The sequence below is a fragment of the Aegilops tauschii genome, chromosome 7, assembly GCF_002575655.3.
Source record: "Aegilops tauschii subsp. strangulata cultivar AL8/78 chromosome 7, Aet v6.0, whole genome shotgun sequence".
Classification (NCBI taxonomy): Eukaryota; Viridiplantae; Streptophyta; class Magnoliopsida; order Poales; family Poaceae; genus Aegilops; species Aegilops tauschii.
This window is the reverse complement of record NC_053041.3, coordinates 189157299-189165559: the sequence shown is the minus strand read 5'-3', so window position 1 is coordinate 189165559 and position 8261 is coordinate 189157299. Positions and strand designations below refer to the sequence as shown.

The 8261-nt window shown below is 41.2% G+C and overlaps 1 long non-coding RNA gene across 5 annotated transcripts; it reads right to left on the bottom strand.

The window, feature by feature from the left end:
• Window positions 1–357: 357 nt before the first annotated feature.
• Window positions 358–4890, bottom strand: LOC109750438 (uncharacterized). 5 transcript variants are annotated; one of them, XR_002229898.3, is made up of 5 exons: window positions 4471–4890; window positions 3899–4267; window positions 3543–3627; window positions 1980–2068; window positions 358–663 (listed from the first exon to the last, which is right to left on the bottom strand). It is a non-coding gene; the product is annotated as an uncharacterized lncRNA (long non-coding RNA). The 5 variants fall into 5 exon arrangements; XR_006666533.1 differs by having other exon boundaries at window positions 3543–4267; XR_006666534.1 differs by having other exon boundaries at window positions 1980–3627.
• Window positions 4891–8261: the final 3371 nt, after the last annotated feature.

The following is an 8261-nucleotide window of genomic DNA, read 5'->3' as shown; positions in this document are numbered from 1 at the left end:
ATCTATCTATCTATTATCTATTATCTATTATTTACTTAAAACAATAGGCAAACAAGCCACCACGTGCGTCCACATCGATTAAATAATCTTGACCCTTATTTTTATCTATTGACAGTTGAGATTAAAAGATGCAAACGTTAAGTAAAAATATATACATGTACAACATGTCACGTAGAAATAGGGTCCAAAAGCACGCACGTCGTAACTTAACTAGCCCGCACAAACAGAAAAAACTTTCCATCGATGGGTCAAGGATAAGGATAAAAAATAGTTGTCAAAACTAAACAAATAAGGAACCTTAACAAATACGGACAAGCACCAGACCTCACATGAGGAAAGTTCCAGCACAGATACGAGTGCATGCAAATAGAACAAATCTTATTTCAGCCCATTGTCGGCTATCTGATTTCCACACGGTCACAATCACCTCAACCCATATATAACTATAAACAAATACAGCCAGACGCACAAGTACCTACCAAACAACTACTAGAAGTCAGGCAACACAGGCCACACGCCACACTACATCTAGACGAAAAGCCACCTCTAGCCGCTTAAATCGACGTCCGACAAAGTCACCTGAAGCACGCTCAACGCCCGACGAAGCCACGCCCAACTGTTCCCATCAAGACGTCGAAGAAGTGACGCCAAATCACTTCTAGCCTGAATCATCAGATTTGGTATTTTTTTATTTAGCAAGCTTATTTTTTCTAGATAGAATCTTCATAGAAACTATATCAATTGATAAATTGTTCCCTGTTAATTTTTTAAGACATAAGACTATGGCATGCAAGAAGTTGAGCGACTTAAATACAAGGTGATGGAACTGGAACATTCAAGTGAAAGTAATGAGAATGTGGGATTCAGTGAATCCTACGACCGATGAGCTTATTAGCCTAGATATGATTATGATGGATGACCAGGTTTGTTTTCTAATATATTTAATTAGAATTTTTCTGTCAGATGAAGCAACTGTTACTAACCATATTTGTTTATTTGAGAAGGTGGAAGAATCCATGCTACTATGTGGAAGAATCAAAGATCAATGAGAAATCTATTTATGCATTCAACAATTTTAAGGTCATGGAATCCACAAAATATAGGCCAATGTGCAATGAAATTAAAATATATTTTTCATACAATACAAAGGTAAAAGAAATAAAGGATCTTCAGAAGTTTTCCCAGATTATTGCTTCAAGTTTGCTGACATGGACACACTAGAAGAAAGGGCGGAAAAAGATACACAATGCTCAGGTATGTTTATAGTTGTAATTACGACCTCCAAATAATTGATATGTCTAATTGTTATATCACTAATCTCCAAATATACATATGTCATTGGACTACTAACACAAATGAAGCCCGTGGAGACGAGAATACGAAAAGAACCCAAAACCTTCATATATCCACGAGATTGAAATCCTAATGCCAGAGTAAGTGCATATGCATATGCATGTCTCAAATTTAACTAAATCTCCCCATGTGGTTAGCACTAACTTCTCAGATTATATTCTTTAGGGGTGATAAAATCTGAATCACGTTGTGGGGAAAGTTTGCTTATTTTTTGACCAGGATGTAATTGGCAGCAAAACTGCCATTACTATTACATCAACGATGGTGCAGAGATTCAATGGTAAGTCCATAAATCTTACATGCTATTATGATCATTTACAAATTCTAACTGATTGATTTAATAGGTCTGTGCCGAAAGTCAACCAGTGCCACAAGAATAAATATAGATCTAGATATACCAGAAACACAAGAACTTCTTGATAAGTATGAAACACCACCAATATTATATGTTTCACTCATAAATACTGACTCACGTTGATTCAAGATTGTATATTCTTATTTACTTGATACATGTGCAGGGACTCAACAGAAGAAACCTTACCAAAAATGATTAGTATAGGTAGAATTAATCAAGGAACACTAGAAGAGCAAATGTTTTATAGGAGGAGAACATTACAAGAACTTACTACAATGAGGCATGAAAATCAGTCAGACCAGGTAATGCATCGGAATTCCAATAAATGATATCATCAATCTTCATGATACGAGTTAAGGCCTGCATGGACAATTCATTCATATTAGTTGCAATGAAACCTAATTGTACTTATATATGTCTCTTAATCCCCCACCCCCACCCAAATGCTAATGTTGATTTTTTTTAGGATTTTGTGTTCACAACAATATCTACAATAGATCATTTGCAAGAAAATATTCAATGGTGGTACATGTCATGTGATAAGTGTCACAAATTGGTTAACAAGCAAACCGACAATTATTATTGCAAGAGTTGTGGTGTATATCCAGAAAAGGTCACAACCCGGTAAGCATATTATATTGCTAAGATATAAACAAGAACTGTTATATTATATTTACTCTACACTAACATGAATGGTACGTTAGGTATCGTGTTCGACTCCAAATTAGTGAACATACACCTACTACAAGTTGCACTTTATTTGACGAGGAGGCTGCAAGATTGCTTAATACATCTACATCTAAGTTGCTGGACACACTAGATGGGAAATCGGAAGCAGTGCCAAAGATTATTCAACAATTATATGGAAAAAGACTTATATTTCGATTCAAGCTCATTGATAATAATCTCACATTTGGCACACAAAACTATGCAGTAAAAAGAACATTTGTGCTTGATGATAGGCTTGAGTTGCTCTACTTGGACAATAAAGCCGAGGAGGTAAAGCTGCATTACCTTTTTACCATCTTCAGAATTCCTTAACTAATTCATCTTACATATGTTTCAGAAGAATTGATGGATGATGAGGTGGACACTGTGTTAATGAAGAAGCAGAACATGCCAGATAGAAAGGTGATTGATATTTTAAACTATGTACATAATTTAGATTTTTAGAGATGTGTCTAATTTTCAAAATGTATATGTTTGCAGTCACAAATGATAAAGTTTCCCCTGGCAAACTTTCATGCGAACTGGTGCCAGTGAAAGAGGAGCCACATGAGAGCAATGGGACTACATTAAACAAAGATAAGCATCAAGACAAAATATCATCATCATCACGTGAGCTCCGCAGTGGCAATAAAAGGAGACTAAGATCTGTTGTAATATCAGATGGGTCGGAGGATGTATGCAGTCAGACGAATATGCCTGAACAAAAGGAAAAAAGTGTCCGCGGTAACAAGAAACATGTTAAAGCAAAAGCCAAAATTCAATGCTTGAAGATGAAGATGAAGTACGGAAAGCAAAGCCCAGGAGAAAAAGGATGTTATCTAGATAATTAGTGGATCTGTAGTTTATGGAAAAAATAGTATGAGAGTCTATTTGTATCGACCAAGATACGAAAGAGTACTTGGCATCGACCAGGATAAGGATAGTTATTATATTAAGGATGTGAATGTTACCAATGTTCTTAGTTTAAAACAGATTGATTACTTTCTACAATAGACAGGAACATACTACAAGACCAGAGTTTCGCACATTAGGATTCACTTCACAATTTGCAGAAACTATACTTCGGCAAATCTATATGAGCCCAGCACAATAGAGAGGAACACACCTTGCTTCAGTCACTTAATAGCAGAACTGGATATAAGCAAATCAATGGCATCTTGCTTGCACAAGTGAGCTTCTGCTCAACAAACCTATAACAAAATTAGGTGACATATATACGCACAGAAGGTAAGGCCTTTGCAGTTTAAGAAAATAATTGACACATATGAACCAACTTCTGGCTCATAAGGCCTTTTTTAAGACAAAAGGCATAATGAATAATCCAATTCACAACCCCCAATTATGAGGAAACTGAATATAAGCACTGAACGACATGACCAGAAAAAATACATTATGATCAAAGCAAATGACCTTACAAAGAAAGACGCTGAACACTTGCAGGAATCAATTCCTTGCATCTACCTTAGTTCAATAAAAGATTGGCTGAACTGAAAGTGTAGTTATTCTGAAGAACCCTGTTGTTACGCACACTGTAGATGGTCCAGGTGAAAAGGGACACCGTGGAAATTCAGAAGCTTGGCTTTAGGTCCTTGCAGCCTGCTCCAAACCAAATGCCACCAAACATTCAGGTAGCTGGAGGCTGAGTTAAACGCTCAGAACTCGCAATAATCCAGTGTCTAGCTTCAGCATTGATTCTCTGTGAGTTGTATGTCTTGCTAACAGCAAATTAAAAATACTATGGAGTACAACACTGCTGCGAATAAAGTACAAGAAATAATCTTCAGTTGGCACTTACAATGTGAACCTGAAAAAAAATGCAAGCTCAGGTCCCTACAAAATGGAAGCGAGATCAATCCATGATCAAATAATTATATAGTCTAGATATATGAACAAGACAGTATGTAGGAGGTTATATCCTAATTTGAAATTGCAAGCGCAAAATCAGCGCTATAATGAACAAAAATGCTTTGAAAAATCCAAATCTAAGCAAAATCTCTTAAGAGGAGAATGGGAGTGTGCAGAGGGGTTCATACCTGTAGCTCTTCATAAGACTAAGCGACAAGGAACGACAGGCCGTTCAACGCAACACCAAAGCTCTGCCCCGGCACCTGCGACCTCCCCGGCGACAGCGAGATCCGGTCTCGCTGGTGCCCGGCGCAACAATAGCTGCTCGAACGCGCGGCGGCGCGGTCCCCGCCTGGGTCAGAAATGGCCTCCAAGCATGCACAAGCAGCCCACTAGATTTGGTAAAAGCGGCTTGCAAGACCAGCACCCACCATTTTGTCTGGGAAATAAGTACGAAATAGTGCACCCTTCGTCACACACTCCCCGCCTCCTCCGCACCACCAACCTCAATCACCGTCGCCACGGCCGCTAGCTGCCGGCCATGATGAGGTCAAGCAGCACTACGCAATCTCCACTGCTCGCACTTGCCCAGCGTACACAAGTCATAGCCGAGTAGATAGTGTTGGGAACAGGAGCAATTTACCGAATGATTTTATTGACAGAAATACTAAATAAAGCACGACTAGTATAGCAGTGATAAAACAAGTCATGCGATTTGACAAAGAGAAGGTAAACAGCATCTTTATATATGAACTGTAACTAAACACATCTAAAACAAACAGTATAGCAAGTTGCATATATGAAACAGAGTCTAACATATCAAGGGAAAACACTAGAACAAGGAACTGTAGCAGGGCCTCTACTAGAAAGAGGAAGAACGCGTACGGGACAGCAGCAGCAGAAGCGCTGGACTTGGGGTCGGTGTCCTCGCCAGCCATGTCGTCGAGGAGGTTGTCGACGTCGGGGAAGAAGTCATCGTCGGGGAAGTAGTCATCGGAGTCCGGGGCGTCCAGGACGAAGAAGTCAGTAGTCGCGCGAAGCGCTCCCCAAAAACATTATCGCCCTTCTCCCGTACAGGACTCAAAGAGGTACGGTTTCGGAGGCCTACTGTCCCGACCTGCGGTGCACGCCGTAAGCCGGGATGGGGAAGAACGTAGCAGCAGCACAGTGCTCAGGAACTTGTGGCGAGAGGAAGAAGAGGTTCTGGTGCGTCTCTCTGAGAGGAGCGACCTCCCTTTTATAGGCGGAAGAGAAGGAGGCGAGAGGCTGCGCCAGGAGCTGAAGAGAACGAGGGAGATGAAACGAACAGGCAGCAGGTGAAGAGGTGTGCCGTTCGTATTCAATCTCCACTACAGCAAAAACGTTTCAGCTTTCGTGTGACCTTCCATATACCCATCGTGCGTGCCAAAAATTAGACATCGGCTTGGCTCATTCCCGCGGCGCGTCGCGTCGTGACGAGGCGAGGCGAGGCGTGGCGTGGCGAGGCGGGCGGCGAAGGAGGAGCGTGCGTGGATGTCCCTCTTGTTCTCATCCTCATACATGTGGAGAAAGAGTCTCCCTTATAAACAGGTCCAACTCTCTCTAAACTAGCAATGTGGGACTAAACTTTAGTTCCACCTCTTGTCTTGCACGAATGGGCTGCGTGAGCCTCTAGAATTTATTAGGAATTTCTGAAACTGCTATTGGGCTAGGCCCAAAATAGACAAAATTCTAGCAATCCCCCACCAGATCCCAGAGGCACACAAAATTTCCCTTTGGTTCCAAAACACTGTTTTATATACCGGTACTACAGTGGAGACTATTAAGTTGAACTTCCACCTAGAACTCTATGCTACACTAGTAAGCAACTTGGACAGTGGACTGGGCCTTGAAGTGCAAGTTTTCTGCGAATCTAGATTCACATAAAGTCTTGACCGATACGTGGCTACCGTGGGTCTTCCCCGCGGGTGGAGCTTATGCGTCATACTCCGAGACCTTTCATCAGTTTACTAGAGAGAACCCTACTCTCATAGATTGCGACGTTTAACAATCAGACTCATATAGGTGTGTTCTTCAAAAGATGTTCTGCAGGACGACATCTCTGCTTCAATGAGCCACTTAGAACACATTAAGATATACATCAACCTGCCATGCAGATTATGAGAGTATTGCATCTTCATGGAGTGGTATTGTTGATAGTAAGGATACTCTCCTCTCAGTTGACCAACAGCTTGTCTTCCACATATAATTCACGGGATCTCCGATCACAAAGAATAGGTTACCACTGTGAACAACTCATATTGTGGGTCTCATACCCATCTCCCTCGATGCATTATCTATCACATTACGTGATAGACCCTTAGTAAAAGGATCTGCCAGATTCTTAGGCGTTTGGATATAATCCAATGCAATAACTCCGGAGTTTCTCATTTTCCTGACAGACTTTAACCTTCTCTGAATGTGTCTTGATGACTTCATGTTATCCTTTGAGCTGCTCACTTTCGTGATCACAGTTTGATTGTCGCAGTTCATAAGGATACCTGGTATAGGTTTCTCAACAACCGCCAAGTCATTCAAGAGCCGGCGAAGCCAATCTACTTCGACCGTAGCTGTATCTAGTGTTGTGAGTTCTGCTTCCATTGTTGACCTTGTTTAAATGGTCTGTTTGCAAGACTTCCAAGAAACAGCGCCACCTCCATGAGTGAATACATATCCGCTCATGGCCTTTATCTCATCAGCATCTGAGGTCCAATTTGAGTCACTATACCCTTCAAGCACCTTTGGGTGCCCAGTGTAGTGAATTCCATAATTCGCAGTGCCTTTAAAATAACGCAAAACTCTCTCAAGAGCTTTCCAATGCACATCTCCTGGTTTTGAGACAAACCGACTTAGTTTACTAACAGCAAAAGAGATGTAAGGTCTTGTAGCACTGGCTAAGTACATAAGCGAGCCAATAATTTGAGAATACTTCAATTGATCTCTAGCAATTCTTTGGTTCTTTCGAAGTAGCACGCTAGCATCATATGGTGTTGGAGAGGACTTGCAGTCACTATAGCCAAAGCGACTCAAGATCTTTTCCACATAGTGAGATTGAAGCAATGTAATCCCACCATCATCATCTCTCAACAACTTGATGTTCAGAATGACATCAGCCACTCCTAAATCCTTCGTCTCAAAACAGCGAGATAGGAAATCCTTGACCTCCTTAATAACATTCAGATTTGTTCCGAAAATCAGTATGTCGTCAACATACAAGCAAAGGATAACTCCCTCGCCCCCACCATGGCGATAGTACACACATTTGTCAGCTTCGTTTACAACAAAGCCTGCAGTTGTTAAAGTTCTTTCAAACTTCTCATGCCACTGTTTGGGTGCTTGCTTGAGTCCATATAAAGACTTCAGCAACTTGCACACTTTTCCTTCCTGACCATCTAGTACAAACCCATCTGGTTGTTCCATATAAATTTCCTCGTCCAACTCTCCATTTAGGAAAGCAGTCTTAACATCCATTTGATGAACGAGAAGACCATGTGAGGCAGCTAGTGAAAGTAGAACTCGAATAGTGGTCAGTCGAGCCACAGGTGAGTAAGTATCAAAGAAGTCTTCACCTTCCTTTTGGGTATAACCCTTAGCCACGAGCCGAGCCTTGTACTTTTCAATAGTATCATCAGGCCTAAGCTTCTTCTTGAATACCCATTTGCATCCTATAGGTTTGCACCCATAAGGACGATCAGTTATCTCCCAAGTTTCATTCACCAAGATGGAATCCATCTGGCTACGAATCGCTTCCTTCCAGTAGTCAGCATCTTCAGATGCATAGGCCTCTGAAATAGAACTGGGAGTATCATCTATGAGATACACAAGAAAATCATCACCAAAGGACTTTTCAGTCCTCTGTCTCTTGCTGCTAGTAGGAACTTCATTGTTCTCCTCCAACGGCCTTTCAAAGTGTTCCATCGAAATGGCAGGTTCTGTAATTGTAACTGGTTCCTGATTCGAT